This window comes from Crinia signifera, chromosome 6 (assembly GCF_055691185.1).
Source record: "Crinia signifera chromosome 6, ASM5569118v1, whole genome shotgun sequence".
Lineage (NCBI taxonomy): Eukaryota > Metazoa > Chordata > Amphibia > Anura > Myobatrachidae > Crinia > Crinia signifera.
In genome coordinates, this window is record NC_139222.1 from 229,495,704 (window position 1) to 229,514,328 (window position 18,625).

At 44.8% G+C, this 18,625-nt stretch overlaps 1 protein-coding gene across 4 annotated transcripts in view; it reads left to right on the forward strand.

Moving 5' to 3' along the window:
- SGMS1 (sphingomyelin synthase 1) overlaps nucleotides 1-18,625 on the forward strand; it is a 246,980-nt gene that overhangs the window by 180,572 nt on the left and 47,783 nt on the right. Inside the window, exon 1 of one of the 4 annotated variants that reach the window (XM_083149076.1) lies at nucleotides 10,767-10,855. The exons of the other annotated variants lie outside the window; for them this stretch is intronic. The gene's annotated coding sequence lies outside the window, so the exon portion shown is untranslated. Of the gene's footprint in view, nucleotides 1-10,766; nucleotides 10,856-18,625 lie in introns of those variants that run through there. 4 annotated transcript variants of the gene reach the window in all.

Sequence of the window (18,625 nt, forward strand, 5' to 3'; positions counted from 1 at the left end):
TGAGTTCTAGGCTAGACCCCAGTTACACCCCATATACATGACTTTATATATCCAAATCCAGTTATGTTGCTCCTAGCTGTTAAATTACATTTCTGACCAATTTGATGCCTTCGGTCAGTGGTTCCCAACCTCTGTCCTCAAGACAACAGTTCACGTTTTCCAGGTCTCCACACAGAATCACAAGTAAAATAATTAGCTCCAACTGTGGATCTTTTAAAATATAACAGTTAATAATGAGTGCACCTGCCGGGTGAGTTGGAAAACGTGAACTGTTGTGGGTACTTGAGGACCGAGGTTTGGAACCACTGTGCTTAGGTGTGATTCTGTCTGGTGCCCAGTCTCCCTCTCAGACACTTTGCGTATGTGAAATGCATGCATGCATTTCACAAAGGGGCATGGACAGACTGAATGGGTGTGGCCTTAATCTTTGTGTCTCTAGCCATCAAACCTGCACCCCCCCCCCCCCCCCGACACACCCCTGTTTTTCCAGCTATCAATCCCCATCCTATTTACCAAGCTCTAATAATTTACTTACCTTTGCTGTCTTCCTTTTGCTTCTCTCCTACATGGCATGTTCTCCGCTGGGATTGATGCTGACGTGACCTTAGGTCACACTGATGGAAGCTGCAGGAGCTGTATGATCGGCATCGGGCTGTACAGGCTTTCTGCTGCTGCCGGAAAGCCTGTACATCCCATAGGAGGACAGACCGCCAACAGACTTCTGAAATCTGGTGCTGGTGCAGCAGAGCTTATATGTCCAGCCTTCCCAGATGCCCCTAGGCTTTTCCATATGCCCCTAGGCTTTTCCAGATGCCCCTAGGCTTTTCCAGATGCCCCTATGCTCTCTGACTAGGGCTTTCTCCGTCTGCCATGCCATGTCATGTATATTTCACTCCAGCTACAGTAGGTCACACCGCTTGCATTGTTTTGCATACAATAAGTTTATTCGGTACCAATGTCACTCCAGCAGAAAAAGCAGACTGCTAGGAACGTGGTAAATACATTTATACATGCCGTCCCTGGGCCAGATTTTTTCAGATATTACCAACAGCTCTACAAATCCCATTACATGCTTTGATAAATGAGTCTTGTCAGGGCTTAATAAACCAAGCAACATCTATTAAAAGTAAGTAATGCATGAAGCTGAGGTTTGCTGCTTATTGGGTATTGTACAGAATAACAGTAGTACCATGAACAGACAACCATAGTCTGATAGAATCTGCATTACTAAGAATAAATATGGAACCTACGGCATTTCTAGAAATATCATAGGACAATCACTTAAGCAACTGGGCGTATAGAAGCTAAGTAATAACCATTAAGAACACATACTGCATACCTCCCAACATTGATAGCAGTGGTGGAACACACCTGAAATTAGGGGGTATGGCCTCCCATCCAGGGTGTGTGGCCTATGCTTGCAGGGCTCCTGCAAAGCTGCGCCCCCCATTTTTGTCACTGTGCTGGCCATGCACCCTGTCCCTCTCTTCAGTGAATTGGACTCCCAACGCCCCCCTCCACCGAGGGACTTTGGGGACCATCCCAACAAAAAGGGATAGCCCTGCCAAAATCGAGACAGTTGGGAGGTACGCATACTGTAGGAAAACTTCAAGCACCATAACAATTATTTTTATACTAAACAGTCTGCCCAACATACAAGCATTTCCTTTAGAGCAGGGGTCTCAACTCTAGCCCCCAAATATCCCCAACAGTTCATGTTTTCAGGGTTTATATCTGTTTTAACAGGTGGAATCAGCTAAAAAGTTTGACTCACTTATGCACAATTCAAGAAATCATTTGTATTTTGCATCCCACTGAATGGTAAAAAAATGTCAACATTACCACTTATAGATGCCTGTCAATTGTTGCTGCCAGATATTGTAACAATCTATACCAGTGATGGCTAACCTTGACACACCAGCTGTTGTTGAACTACACATCCCAGCATGCCCTGCATCAGTTTTAATATTTGGCCATGCTAAAACTGGTGCAGGGCATGCTGGGATGTGTAGTTCAACAGCAGCTGGAGTGTCAAGGTTGCACGACTGATCTATACTAAACTGTATGCTGATTGTTATGTGACAGCAACAACAAACAGGCATATATAAGTGGTTATAGCAGCCAATATTGGGCACCTGGTTTGTGTGGCACAGAGAGAATGCCCAGCCACATAGACATAGTAGTATAAAAATATTCAAATCCATCCAATCAAAATCAGGCGCGTTAAATATGACAACACCAAAACTGCATAGTCAGTGGCAGTTTTCTGCAGCCAGCCCTCCCAGGTAAAATCCGCCACTGTGCTCTGAATAAGCGAAGCCAGATGCAGTCTGTGAGAGTGCACTGGCTTCACTGTAACTGAAGTCCAACCTGCCAGTCACCCAAGGCTGTTCCTATTGGGCGGTGTACCTTCCCTCCGGGATGCTGCTAAGGCTGCAACCCTTAGAATCCGGGGTATGCGCATGTGCAGTACCAAGGCTGATACTGCGCATGCGCCGGCCCCTGTGCTTGTCTTCTGCAGTGTACAGGCATGGGGACCGTGATTTTGCTTCTATGGGCTGCTGCTGTAGCAGCCCATAGAAGCTGAGGGCCAGCGCATGTGTAGCGCATGCGTTGGTCCCGCAACCAGCAGCAGCCCTCCTCCTACATTAAATAAGGATCCACCGCTGCTCATAGTAGAAATGTGTGTAACTTCTCCCAGCACACAGGATATTATGGGAATATCTATGTCACTAGTAGCGCAGCAGCTTTCTTTCTTCTGTCTTATCACTGTTCCCACAGGTAAATATTCCCACTCTCCCTGCCTCTGTCCTACTCATTTTCACACTTATCCAGGCCTGATAACCTGGACAGCGAAAGGAAGGTGTTAGCGTTTAGGGTACATAGGCAGGGGCGGATCTACTCTGAAACTAATAAAGTTTAAGCTTCAGGGCCCTTTATCTTGGAGGAGCCCTGAAGCAACTTTTGTTTGTTTAATGAGTGAAATTTTTAACAAAATCAATGCAGTTTTGTAAGTATGTGTTATTAAAATAAGGTTATTATAGAGATAGAATCATCACTCGTCTCACTTGTGCATTTTAACATAAAAAAATCTGCGTTATGCCTTATATTTTTTATAAAGACACATTCCAGTTTAAAGACCGGTAGTAGCAGGGCCGGCTCTACTATTAGGCAGCTTTAGGCAGCTGCCTAGGGCGCCAGGATCTGGGGGAGCGCCACCTAGTCTACCTATCAAAAAAAAACAAGGATGTCTATGAGGATCCTTGTTGTACTTAATGCAGGGGGCGGCTGTGGAACTTCTAAGACCTCACCTCCATACTTTCCCTTAAGGCATATTTCCCTACTCTGCTGCCCACTCCTCCTTGTACTCTATTGTGGGTGGCAAAGGGAGGCCTCCAGGGAAAGCAGTGGACTTGCCCGCCTTCCCAGAGTACCGGGTGGTCCACCCAATTTTGGGAGCCTCCCTGCCATTCTGGAAAGTGGGTATTGGTAGCAGTATGGGGGAGGGGGGTTGCCTATGGTGCTGAGAAGCCTTACACCGGCCCTGGGTAGTAGAAGTGGCTAGACCTTTGTTATCCAGAGATAAAGAATTGTAAAGCAGCAGAACGGTGTTTGCATATGTCCTACAGGGCACTGACATGCGAGTACTATATCCTTGGTTCAATAAACTCTGACAATTGCAAATAAAGCAAGAAAATGCCATTCAAAGCAAGCACCATGGCAGTACACCTCACAATAATGTCTGTATAATAGACTGTGACAAATCTGTCTGTCTTTCACTTGTCACAGATTATAGCCGACGGCTCTACCACAGATAACATTAATGATGTTGGCGTAAGCCCAGCTGTACGATATTGTGCATACACAATAGGAGAACGCATAGTAAACGATATAGAGCACACACGCTAAAGGTGAAAATACACACTGTACAATTTTTCTGACAAATTATTTGGACCAATTTCGTCCATTCTGAACGAAATTGGTAAATATATCTTTCAGTGTTAATGCAACGAACGACGATTGATGATGCGCATACCCGCCAGTTGTTCATCACGGTTGTTCATCAACTGTGCAGGCAGCTCAATTTGGATACCTTTAAAAAAGAGCCTATAAACTGTAGCTAGATCTTTCATCTTTCGTCAACATCTTTCGTCCAGGACACTGGGTTCGAGGGAAATTGGTCATCAATGTCTTTCAACGAAATTAGTCAAAAAAATTGTACGGTGTGTATGTACCTTTTAGACAAGTTTTGAAATGGCATCGCTTAGGAAGGAGCTTTTGAGCAATATTTTTGAAAACTCCTATTGTGTCCGGAGCTTTACTATGTATCCGTCGATGGATTGATGATGGCTAGATCAACAGTGACTCGTGACTAGTTAGATGCCTAAAAAATGGTCGGCATACTTAGATCGACATTGACAGGTAGGACGACACATGCAAAAGATCAACATGGACATGGTCGACACTGACTAAGTCTATACTTTTCCATCCCAGTGGATAGTAAGAATAAAATGGTGTGCCAGGCGCAGCGAGGCATATACATTATAGCTAGAATTTAATTGGTAGGTGTTATTTTTTTATTAACGGTTTCTTGAATAGCGCACCAAGTACTGTTGTGCTTTACAACTGGAAACAAACTGGGCAATAGCAGTCAAAAAGGTAGGAAGGACCTGCTCGCAAGCTTACAATCTATAGCTGAGAAGCAACATCCCTTGAAGGTTTGATACATCTCCCCTAATGTTTCTTGAACGCTCCTTTGTTTTAAGAAGTGTCCAAGTTTGTCAAGTTTATTTTCTTAAAAAGGTAATATATGGAAGTCCCTGCTTACCTCTATTGTCAGGACAATTAAGTCACTTTAGAGAGGTTGGATTGCAGTTGCATCTATATGTCCATTGGGTTGGTATTGAAATAATGGTGAACAAATTCCCAATACAGTATACAGATCCCGGGGAGTATTTAATAACCCTAACTGCCCCCTTCCACAGCCTAACCCTTACTTAATACTCAAGGTGGGCATCAGTCGGGATTCTGACCAGTAGAATCCTTACTACATCCCATGTTTATCCACAGGATTGTGTTGTCCAATCAGGGCAGGTTTTGACATGTCCAAGGCTTTGTATCACTCGCAAACTCCAAGCTGGTGACATTGGGCAGATGTGCTGTCTGTATGTAGAGAAACACCCTTGGCCTTACCTTGGAAAAAAATTCAGCTGCAGGTACATGAAGATACTCTGCTAGAAATTGTGTAGATTGTTTATTTAGTAAGATACAAAGGCTTCAATGTACAATAAAGACCATTTGGGGGCTATAAAATATAATTTAGAAGGCAGTGTTATGCTATCAATGTTCTAGCGGCCACTTTGATTAATGTATTAAGCTTTGTCTAATTACCTTGGGCAAGTTCCCTTCCTGAAACCAGGAGCAGCGCCATACTATTTCCCATTTCCGCATACAGAACGTGACATTGCGGTGCCTCTGCTTCTCCCGGATACAATGCAACACTGGCCGCAGCAGACCATTGTGCCGTGTCAAGATAAGGGAAATGAAGAACCATCTCCTGCTAGAAGTTACATCGGCTGGCTGGTGAAATAAGTGATTGCAATAACACAGTTTGCTAGTTCTCATAACCTATTTGAAAGCATTTACATTTGCTGATTGTTTTATGTGACCTATATTTAAAAGAGTCACTGCAGCTGGCATTATAGGGAAAGTATTTCCGATTTCTGATCTACACCATGGGGGGAAACCGTTCACCATTCCCAAACATAATTAGTACTCGTATTGATGTTTCTGCCATTTAAAGTAGCAATTTGCAATTGAATTTGTTACAGCTTGGATCGAACAGTCCGCCGTTGCAGGACCTTGTTATTTTTAGCCCTAACTCTTAAAATATTTAATTGTAGTTAATGGAAATTTTTAATTAAATTTGTAGATGACGAAGTTCCTAAATATCTTTATTTATTTTTTTTTGTTCTTGCGATAACTTCATATAAATAGTTTTTGTCACTAGTGTGATCTCTATTTAATGTGTATAAAAGTATAAATATGTGCAAAGACATTGACATACCCCCTTTTTCACTGCTGCAGTTACCTGGTTATTGCCGGCTCTATCCAGGACACTGGATCGTTGCAAAATAGCCCAGGTTGATTGACAGAGTAATCCAACCCTGGAAGCTACCAGGGTTGGACCCAGGTAATGCTGTAGTGTAAACAGCTTGACCCAGGTCATGATGAAAAGCTGCTGAATGGTTTAGTATTCAGAGATACACCTCAATTGTCTTTGAATGACATGCAGGCCAGACCCTAGGTAACGGTGCATACAGGATGGAAAGCTTCTAGGATAATGCAGGCCTGCATACTATGCTGCAACAAATGTAGCCAAATCCCCCCTTTCCAATTGTGGCAGCCAGACAACAAGAATTGCTATATATGCCCAATTTCCTTGCACATAAGATACATTTCCGATCATATAATAAATGCTGTGTTCATCCCATGTGACATGCCACCGCAGGCACAGGGGGGGTCTGTGATGATTCCATGCAGACAGCATGGAATCTGTAAACATGGCCACCGCCTCTTAGGAGACCGATAGTAGATGTCCTACTTGACCTCTAGTGTCTTTCAGTGGAAGACAGCCCATATAGTGCTACCCAGAACTGTAGATCCGCTCTGAGATGTAATCCATCTGGCAATGAGCATGTAAGCCCACTGACAATGAGCATGTAAGCCCACTGGCAAAGAGCATGTAACCCCCCCTAGCAATGATAATGTAAGCCCACTGGCAATGAGCATGTAACCCCCTGGCAACATTTCTAGTTACTCCACTGCATGTGAGCCAATGGCACTTATTTAATATGACCCAAGCATGTTAAGTATAAATGTGCATCTTCTACAATATATCATATTGTTACAGTGTTGGCAGACTGAATGATCATAATTTATATCATTTATATTCTGAACATCGCTGCAGTATAGTTTTTCCTGTGTGAGTACAAATTGTTCAATAACGTTTTCACATTATTTAATTTTATTTATATACTTACATTTGTTGTATATATGTTGGCATAATAATGTAGTGGGACAAATGTAATGCCGCCCTCAGGGCCGGTGCAAGGATTCTTGGCACCCTAGGCAAAACTTCTGCCTACCGCCCCCCCCCCCCCCCCCCCTAAAAAAAATAAATAAATAAAAACCCCGCCAACTGCCCACTTTCCCAGTCAGTCAGGTGAAGGGACAGTGTTAAACTGCTCACTAGGCTGAGAATATGTGCAGCCTAGGGAGCAGGTCTGAATTCCACCCATAGTGTGCAGGTTAGGCTGCGGGAGGGGAGGTTAGGATTAGGCACAGGGGAGATTAAGCTGCAGGAGAGTATAATGGCACAGTAGAGAGGGTTATGGGTAGGCTTGTGTGGTGTGGTGTGTGAAAAAGAGGGGGAATTAGGATAACTAAATACCCCCTACAGCTAAGAGAATGGTGTAGATCCGCCCCTGGTACAAAAATAAGAACCAGCCACAGGGAATGCCTTCTAGCAAAAGCCTCCTGCCGCATTCCCCGCGCCTATGCCCCCACAACCCTCTGCTCCATGCCTCCCCCCTCCCCCTCATCATCCCTGGCTCTCCGCTATAGTTCTCTGCTTAAGCTCCCCTCCCCGGATCTACGCTCCATGCCTCCCCCTCCCCAGCTATTCAGTTTTATACTTACCCGCTACCTTGCTGGTGTTTCCTGGTGCCGATGTCCTGACACCATAGAGGTGCTGCTTGACTGTTATTTCTGCCTCTGTGCGCCGGACGGGGCGGGCTGAGCAGCGCGAGGCACCAGAGCAGAAGGCTCCTCAGCCTCCTCCTGCTGCTATAACTGGCTGGTGGCAGAAACCGCTTCCATCAGCTCACCGCTTGTAGTTCCGCTCTGCATCTTACTGTCGGTGTAGGGGCGGGGGTTGCTGCTCCCCGCTGCTGCCAATAGCTCATGTGCTGTTGGCCTGGGTCGGGATATCATGGTGCTTCTGCAGAGGTGCTGCTCGCAGGCATGCTGGCGCTAGTGAGGGATGGGCGGGCAGCTGCTGCCAGATTGATGAGCTGATGCTCAAATTCTCCCCTGCCGTCTACCTTCCGGAATCCGCGGAGACATATTTAAAAAAAAATAAAAAACCTGCTAGGAGAAAAGTGTCAGCTCAAGTGCGCCCTCTAGCGGCATGCGCCCTAGGCAGCCGCCTGAAGCTGCCTAGTGGTAGCGCCGGCCCTGGCCGCCCTAGTTTAGCAGCTGTGCAGGACATTTTTAAAGTGAATATCTCTTACAAGGTAAAAATATGCCTTGTAAGTGAATGCCTATTTAAAAAATGTCTGAGTTCGGCCGGCATCCCGCATGACCGCGGAACTTGGGTGGCATTACATTTGGCCCAGTGTTTGAATCCGCCACAGTCAGTTTTGACAATGCAGCAAGCTGTCTCTGCAAGGTACTGTGACTTCCATAATCCTAAATGTCATGTCCAAACAGGCAAGACAGTTGTTCTTGTCCTGTGTGGAGTCAACCCTTTACTTTCTGGATAAACAGGCCATCAACTTTTATGAGAAATATAGATATATTTTTTTTTTTACTAACCGTATATGTAGTGCCAATGTTTAAATATACAGTTTAACACGGAATGTCTAACCATCACATATCATATTACTTCCCTGCCCCACAGAAGCTTGCAGTCCAAATTCTCTGCCACCCAAAAACACACCAGTATTAACATTACCGTGTGTTTTTTGGACAGTGGGAGAAAATGTGAGCACCCAATTGAAAGCCACAAAAAACATTAGGCGCCCACGTAAACCCCACACAGATGCCTGTTCCTGGTTCCCTGATTAGAATAGAATCCATTGCATCAGCACTATGATTTGGGACTAGGCTACATGGCCAACATTTATCTTTTAAGATTAATCTCCTAAGAATTGAGCTTTGTATTTGTCATTGTTCTCTGAACTCTAAACAAGCAATATTTTATTCTCTGGGTAAAATGATCATGAGATGAATAATTTCATCTGTGTCATTTATTAGAGATAAGAAGCTTGCCAAGAAACCACACAGATGAGAATGGTGTATAATGCAGCATAAAGGGCCTTATTCTGGTTCACTCTTAGAGACAAATTCCTTCTCAAATGGACAAAGCCATGTGCACTGCAGGTGGGGCAAATATAACATGTGCAGAGAGCAGGGGCGTAACTATAGCACTGCAGCCCCCGCCACCGCGGGGGGGGCGCTGTGCATGTGGGGGCGCCGGGGGCTGCGGTGCTATAGTTACCCCCCCCCCCCCAATCCCCCGCAGACTTACGTATTTTGCTGGTCCCGGCGGCTCCGTTCTTCTGATGAGGACCACAACAAAATGGCCGCCCCCATATAGCAAACAGTTCTCTGAAACTGTCTGCTGTACGGGGGCGGCCATTTTGTGGTGGTCCTCAGCAGATGAACGGACGGAGCCGCCGGGACCAGCGCGATAGGTAAGACTGCGGGGGAGGGGGTTAGCATAGGCGGCGGGGCGACGAGGGGGGGTGCTCGACGGGGCGACGGGGGGGGTGCTCGACGGGGCGGCGGCGGGGGGTGGGTATGGGCGCCCCCTCCCCCCTAACGGCAGGGGGGCGCCCAAAACGTAGCTACGCCACTGGCAGAGAGTTAGATTTGGGTGGGGTTTTTCTTCAAAGTGAGATCTGTATTGCAGTGTAGAAATAATGCAGTCAGTATTTACCCTGCACAGAAACAAAATAACTCACCCAAATCTAAATCTGTCTGCACATGTTACATCTGTGCCCCTGCAGTGCACATGGTTTTGTCCATTTGAGAAGGAATTTGCCTCAAAGAGTGAACCAGAATAAGGCCTAAAGTGTCCAGGATTGCGTAAATAATCTATTTATTTATTTATTACCAGTTTCTTATATAGCGCACACATATTCCACAGCACTTTACAGAGAATATTTGAACATTCACATCAGTCCCTGCCCCAGTGGAGTTTACACTATATTCCCTACCACATATACACGCACAGACAGACATTCTAAGGTTCATTGTGTCGGCAGCCCATTAGCCTACCAGTGTATTTTTGGATTGTCGGAGGAAACCCACACAAGTACGGGGAGAATATACAAACTCCTCACAGTTAGGGGCACACAAAATGGTGGGAATCTAACCCATGTCCTCAGTGCTGTGCGGCAATAATGCTAACCACTACACTGTCTGTGCTGCTCCCATTAGGAACCAATATGGCTGTATAGGACTAGTCGATATTTATAATGTCTTTACAAAGTTTGGTTCCCAACCAATACGTCAACATGCTTAACATGTTGACACATTCAGAAACGAAGTCAAATGTCAGCATATGGGTTTTGTTTAATAAACAAGAAACCCTGGGGTACATGTATGGAGATGTATTAATCACCAGCCAATCAGATCCTAACTGTTCCTTTTTAAACCCAGCCTGTAACTTAACAGTCAGGAGCTGATTGGCCGGTCATAAAGTACCAGGTACTAAAGTATCAGGTGTCAACAGTCTGACAGTCAACATTAAAAACCTGATAACATTTTAGCTGCTAAACTTCTGAATGTCGACTATTTGACTGGATAGGAACATAGATACACTTCATAGTGATTGGCTGGGTTCTGCAGAAAGTTACATAGAAGTACAATATGTCTAGAATAGAAGAAAGGGGAAGATGGTTTGTATTTGTTGCTACACTTCTTACAGTGTGTACAGCAGATGCTCTATTGCCATACCCAGGAAGCCATCTGTCAGTACAGTTCTCTACAATGATAAGGAAAGTCATTTACAAATATTGTTTGGTTTCTAGGACAGTTGTGCTCAGACGTCCTAATCCCAGCCAGGGTGAGTCTCCTATACATATTTTCTGCTCCATTTGTATTCACTTTTAGCTGGGATATACTGTATGTGTGTATATATATATATATATATGTATATGTATGTATGTGTGTGTGTGTGTGTGTGTGTGTGTGTGTGTGTAATATATATATATATATATATATATCCAGCATGCCAGGAATTTGCCCAAAGATAGCTGTTACGCTGGAGTAAAAGGGGCTATATGTGCACTTTTGGTGGCTCCAATCTCAGTGCTTGTGCGCATCTACGCTGATTTAACCTGCATTTCGACACTGTTGCAACAGCACTTTGCCCCACTCGCTCATTATTAAATGACCCCTTAGTACCCCACATAACCCCAATCACAGAGCACATCTACTGGGGAACTGGATAGCCCTGTGGCATCAATTAGCAGGAGTAGAAACAAATTGGTTGCTATAGGCAACTTCTCCACCCTTTTAGAGAGTTGACCCAATCTCTAGACCAGTAATGGCTAACCTTGACACTCCAGCTGTTGTTGAACTACCCAGCCCAGCATGCCCTGCATCAGTTTTAACATGGCCAAATAGTAAAACTGTAGCAGAGCATGCTGGGATGTGTAATCAACAACAGCTGGAGTGTCAAGGTTAGCCATCACTGCCCTAGACAGCGGCATCTGTGTTCAAGTTGTCCGCATGTCATGTCAGAATGTACCAATGTAAGCAGATTGGCCAGTGTGGGGCTATGACTACTTAGCTGCCCAGATCTGCCAATTTGTAAGCAGCTTTAACTGTGTTTTTCAAAAGGATACTAGCGCAATATAAAATGGCGTGGCTGCAGAATGCGTCCCATTTGTAATACTGAATATTGAATTAAGCAGAGCTTCCATGCAATTGTAAATATCTTGTATTACTGCTTTGTGTATTTTCCTCGGTTATTAATGTGGTAAGGTTCACCACTGTTGCATCTGTGTGTTAAAATTACAGTTGGTTTGTTACCGTTGCAACTAATTAATTTTTCATGCCAGCCATTTGGCCACAATAACAAGCTGATCTCTGCTCTGCTATGCTGAGAGCATCAGTGCCCAACTGTCCTTGAAAAAGCAGCTGTCCTCACATTTGTTACTGCAAGTTATTAATGCAGAGTGAGTACTTTTTCCCTGCTAGTTCTCCCACCTCTGAATCTCAGCTAAACGCTTGGTGACTTCTAATTATCCTCCAAGTTGGTGATGAGCGAGGGATAACATTCATTTGAAACCAATTCCTTCCCAGTGCGCCTCTTCTCATGGTGGGTTATTCTAATTAAGGGTTCTTCTGTAGCTGTTTTATAGTTCACTTTGCTCTGTATAGGTTTTTGCTGTGTACACATGTTGCGATTGAGCTTAAAACCCTGGTCGATCTCCATTCGGTGTCTTTGATTTTGACTATATAGTCAGAATTGAAGAGTTAATCTCATAGCGTCTACATTCCGATAGATTGCAAAATTATTATACTGTACTTTGTCTACTGTATCAGTAGACAAAATGAAACAGATTGGGATATTTAATAATCCTATCTATGTTTTAACAGCCTTAAATGTCATAGTTTTTCCATTATGTGGGCATAATATTGCAACTAGGGCTATACTACTGTCTACAGCTACCTGCCGTTTGGTGATGTTGCAGTTTATTTTTAGGATTAGTTTGCATTTTGTTTAATAGTGCCTGGAGTTCTAATTTTTATGTATACATTTTATGTGTGTACTAGTAAGCCTGCTCGAAGCAATAGCTAGTCTTCTACCTTGTGATTGCCTCTGTGTGAGTGAGAATGAGATGTAGTTCACTCACTGCCAACAAATGGCAGTGTTTCTGAGACTCACGGACACTAGACATATGGGATACGGTCATTTGGTCTACAGCATGATGGTCGATATGGGGATAGGTTGATAGTGTCTACGTCGACAGTCCAAAAATCGACATGGGGTTTTTCACTGTTTTTGTGTCGACAGGCCGTATTTCATGCCCTACCATCCACTAGAGCGTGGTGGGAGAATAAAATAGCGTGCCGAACTCAGCGATGCACCGTGCCCGACGCATAGCAAGTGAAGCGAGGGGATGCGGTGCACTTCAAACTGTGTCCATGTCGGCTGTGTCGACATTTGGGTAAAAAAAACTGTGAAAAACCCCATGTTGACCTAATGATTATGCCGACCTATTGACCTTCCCCCATGTCAACCTAGAACCATGTCGACCTTCCCCATGTCGACCTAGTGGTCTAGACCTAATGCTTGTCGACCAACATGATGTGACAAAATACTGTGTGTGTGTGTATGTGTGTATATATATATATATATATATATATATATATATATATATATATATATATATATGATGTGGGGTAGAGGATCCTGTGGAGAGGCACAGTGTAACAGATCTGGGCCTTTGGAATGTATTTCTTGTATCAAGTCTGAGAACCTGAACCATCCACTTCTATTTGGACATGGAATATAACAGATTACATTTATAAAAAAAAAAAAAAATCTTGAGGTCATTCAACATCGAGAGGTTTCGTAATAGGGAGTTTGGTATATCATTACTGGTTGAACATCAGATGGAGAATTGCTGATTTGATAATTGCACAATATTATGTTACAAATTAAAATGTATGTTAAAAGCTATTTTACAGAAGTTAGCAAATGTGTTTTTCACTTAGTTCCTACTGAGTTTCCTGTTTGGCAACTACCGCATAATAACATCTGTGGTCTTGTCCTGGGTTACGGGGAAACCTCTCCAGGCACAACTGTAGGTAGCACCTGACCCTGGGGTGCTTTATTCATGGTCCACGTGGAATAACATTTCTACTGTCACACAAGCGCTTTACCATGAACTTGTACACCTATCCTTTTTTTCATATGGCGCCTGGTGCAATTTAGGTACTCTGCGATGAGTAGCAGTTCCTGTGCTTATCTACTTTGTGTGCAATAACCAAGAAAAATGCCGGCAGTGTGAAAGGATATTACAGTATCAATGTATATGTTCTGGTTAACTCAGGCTTGCCTACCCTCCCGGAATGGCCGGGAGTCTCCCGAAAATCGGGCCCCCCTCCCGACCCCCCGGGATGGTGGGGAATTCTCCCGCAATATTCTCGGAGCCCAGGCTGGCACCCCCTTCCCCGCAACTACAACTGCTGGAATAAAATTTGCGCTGTACAGGGGATAGGAGGGGCTAAAATTACAAAAATCGTGGCATTTTGCATCATTTAAAACCCGCCCTCTCTTCACGGACCCGCGAATCACAGCATATTTGTGGAATGGGGCGGGGCTTCATGACATCAGCCTCTCCCCTGCATCCCCCACCATGTCTGTTAAGGCTTCTCCCGAAAAGGAAATCTAAAAGGTAGGCAACTATGGGTTAACTTAATGTCAGTCATCTTTTAAAACATATACTGTATGTATTTCTGTCATAAAAACTAGTAAGCCCGCTCGAAGCAAAAGCTCCGGAAGCTAGTTGCCTCTGAGAGAAAGAGATGTAGTTTCACTCGCTGAGAGGGCAGTGTTTCAGAGACACACGAACACTGGGGCAGATGTATTAAGCCTTAACAAGAGATAAATTCTAGTGTGATAACGAGAGATAAACGTCCAGCCAATCAGCTCCTTACTGACTTTTTTCAAACACAGCCTGTAACATGGCAGTTAGCAGGTGATTGGCTGGACGTTTATCTCTCCTTATCACACTTGCATTTATCTCTTCTTAAGGCTTAATACATCTGCCCCAATGTGTGTATGTATATATATATATATATATATATATATATATATATTTATATATATATACATATACAGATAAACATACCTTCCAACTGTCCCTCTTTTCACAGGAACATACCGATCTTTTGGGGCGGGGGCAGTTGGGAGTTCCCCCTGTCACCAGTGACACAGCATCTATTCCTGCAGGCAGAGGGTCTGGGGGTCTGGCTAGCAGCTCACAGAGCCACAGTGGCATACACGTATAGGCCACACCCCTTGTCGCTGGGTCACGCACCCAAAATGTCAGCCGCGCGCAGTGTCCCTCTTTCCAAATCTCCAGTGTTGGAAGGTATGAGATATGTATTTTAGAAATAGTGAGGGGCCAATGAATCTGCCAAACGAAGCCTGCAAAGAGTGGTGAGGACAGCAGAGATTATTAGGACGGACCTCCCCCCTGTAAGGGAACAGTACTTGAGCAGGGTCAAGAAGCGCGCTGAGAAGATCATGGCGGACAAACTCCACCCTGGCCATAACTTGTTTGATATTCTCCCATCAGGTAGACGCTTCAGGTCCATCCCTGCCAAGTCGGCAAGAACTGCATAAAGCTTCTTCCCGATAGCTATTTACCTATTGAATAGGTGCGTACACACGGGGCAATATGATCGCTCAGCAATATATATTGCTCAGTATCCCGTTTTCATCTGCGACCAGAGATGTTCGCAGATGAAAATGTCACCCTGCCGGGAGAAGAGGCAGTGGAAGTCAGAGGAGCATGCTCCTCCGACCAGCGACCATTCAGGGGATGAAAACGGGAGCGCGCACCTGGTGATTTATCGCTGGTGCACACTCCAATCACTGGCAATATGGTCGCTTAGCGACCATAATGCCAGTGATATTTGCTATAATCGCCCCCTTGTGTACGCACCATCAGATACTGCTAATCTAATCACCTAACTGCTCTGACCTTGCAAATCATAACATGTGAATTGTCATTTGTATTCACAACTAATGCAATGTATGTATGTATGTATGTATGTATGTATGTACTGTTATGCCTCTTGTACCATGCTTGAAGCTGCACTGTATCCACAAAAAATTCCTAGTATACGAGAGTATACATGGCCAATAAAGTGATTCTGATTCTGAATTATAAAACAAGTTTGGCACATCACTAATGGATTGAGTCTAAATTACTTGCATTTAGACCTAACCATAGCTGTAGCAGATTTAGGAGAGATTTACATCAAAGGAGGATAGGAATGTCGGCACGGTATGTGAACTAGCGCAGGTGAACTCAGAGATACAAATAGTGGCCACTTTAAATGCTTAGGATGCATTTGAATTATAGAATCATTTGTTTTAATTTCTGTTAAAAGGAAGCTGTGTTAAACGTACCTCATCATTTGTGGGCCCTTGATTGTGTTTTTAGCTTTAGGGCCTTATTCAGAGATGATTGCAAAACACATTTCAAATGGACAAAATCATGTTGCATTGCAGGTGGAGCTTATTTATCATATGCAGCCAGAAAGAGAGATTTAGGTTGGGTGTGTTGAAACTGAAATCTAAATGGCAGTATAAAAATAAAGCAGCCCGTATTTACCCTGCACACAAAATAACTCATCCAAATCTAACTCTCTCCGCACATTTGCCTCACCTGCAGTGCACATGGTTTGGTACTTGTTTCCTAGAACGGCCACAATCGCGGGCATCGTGTACCCTAAAGTTAAGGTACACGATGCCCGCGATGGACCCGATTTCCTTTGAAATCAGGTCCATTTTACCGTCAAAGGCAAAATCGGGGGCATCGCGTCGGTCGCGGCCATTAACATTGCCCCCGACGCGACCGACGCGATGCCCCCGATTTTGCCATAGGCTTCAATGTTAAAATATTTTTTAACATTGAAATCAGGAGCATCGCGTCGGTCTTGTGCCATTATAATGGCACAAGATGAGATGGACCTGATTAAGTCCATCTCACATAGGAAACAATGTGAAATGGGCCAATATGACCCATTTCACATTGTATATGGCCCCGTCATCACCCCACGATTGACGTCAACCCAAAGCGTGGCGAGCGGCGGCGGTGCGCGTCCTCCGACCTTTTCATACCCCTACTATCCACGTCGGCGTGGAGTTGAGAATATTCCTGCGTATTCCTGTGAAGTTATACGCGTCCCCTCGCAGGGCTCGCCACGCTTCGGGCCCGGTGGCTCGCTGCGCTCGCCACACTTTATATTCTCAACTCCACACAGACGTAGATAGTAGGGGTATGAAAAGGTCGGAGGACGCGCACCGCCGCCCCTCGCGGGCTCGCTGCGCTCGCCACGCTTCGGGTTGGCGTCAATCGTGGGGTGGCGGCGTTGAGGGGGGAAAATTGGGGGTCTGGGGAATATTTTACATTGAATCCAATGTAAAATAGGGTCCCACATTCACATGCGATGCGACCGACGCGATTTTTCCGACATGACCACCCCGATGCAAATCGGTGTGGCCGTGCTAGGAAACAAGTACCCATGGTTTTGCCCATTTGAGATAAAGGCCCTCAATCTGGTTGACATGCAAAGCTGCGGATTTTGCTGGGCGTTCCCATGGGCGATACCCTTGGCCGCTGCCACATGTCCCCCGCCCGCACTGCTACATGCGAACGGGCTGGCAAATAATAATTTGCCGCATCCACTCGCACAAAGAGTCTGCACATGCGCATAAATGCTTATATGCATGCGCAGTTGCAAAACATCGCTCCCCCGTGCGAACGCGCAGGGGAGCGATCGGATCAGAACGAAGGCCAAAATGTGCTTTGCAATCAAGTCTGCCCATAACCAACTTCTTGTGCCTTGTTAGGAGGTGTCATTGGGACACCAGCATGATCGTCGACAGTAGGTTGACATGAGTCTAGGTTGACATGGGTTAGGTTGATAGGGTCATTATCTTGACATGGGTTAGGTCCTCAGTCAAAAGATCGACTTTGGGTTTTTCACAATTTTTTTTTGGGGGGGGGGGGGGTGGACCTGCCTTCGTCCAGGTGGGGTGGGGGGTTGGATGGACGTCTCCATGGGGGGGGGGGGGGTGGATGGACCTTGATAGAAGGTGAAAGGCTGGAGGGCATGAGGTCACTGCCCGCAACCACAACTGCTTATGGGTGAAAACAGGTTCAATGTGAAAGGTACAAAAACGGTAATTAACCAGTATTATACCGTGTACAACATGCAGTGTGAAAGGGGTTTAACTGGCTTTGAACCATTTTTAGAAACTTTTCAAAAACTGTGTCAAAGCAGGTTTTGCAGTGTGAAAACAGCATGAGAGGGAGAGAGGGGAAGTTTAAAGATTTGTTTGACATTATGGGGGAGATGTTCTATGCCAGGGGTGGCCAAACCTATCCTCAAGATCTACCAATGGTGCATGTTTTCCAGGCAACCTGTGGATCTATAGTAAGAATGAATGCAGCAGGTTTGAATATGTGACAGTTAGTAATGACTACAGCAGTGCACCAGCCAGGTAACCTGGAAAACGTGGACCGTTGGTAGATCTCGAGGACCGGTTTGGCCACCCCTGTTCTATGCCTTGAAAAGTGATAAAGCCCCAGCCAATCAGCTCCTAACTGCCATGTTACAGGCTGGGTTTTAAATATGACAGGAGCTGGTTGGTTGGTAAAAAAAATGCCATCTGAAGTTATAATTAAAAAGGACTGGATTTACTTTCCCCATAGGCTTGTGTTTTTGTAGGGCCTCTTGTGATTCCACTTACGTAGTACTCTGTATGTATAACGTGCTTTCAGGACAGGAAGAACATGTATTTATTTCATTTCCTGTAGCTATGGCTAACATGGTTATTTTGAAGTGTTTATTGCCTATTGCCTCATACCTGTTGAGAAACATTTGCCATCATATTAGCGAAAAGATAGTCCCTTGTCCTTCACACTAAAATGTACATTACTTTGAATTACCTTAATAATACCTCATTGGCCCTTTTGTTTGTAAATGGATTACACAGATAGTGTGGATAGAGTTCCTCTAAGCCATTAGCTTCAAACTGGTTTTCATTGAGTATTGTGAACTTTCAGGTTCTCAGGCTGCA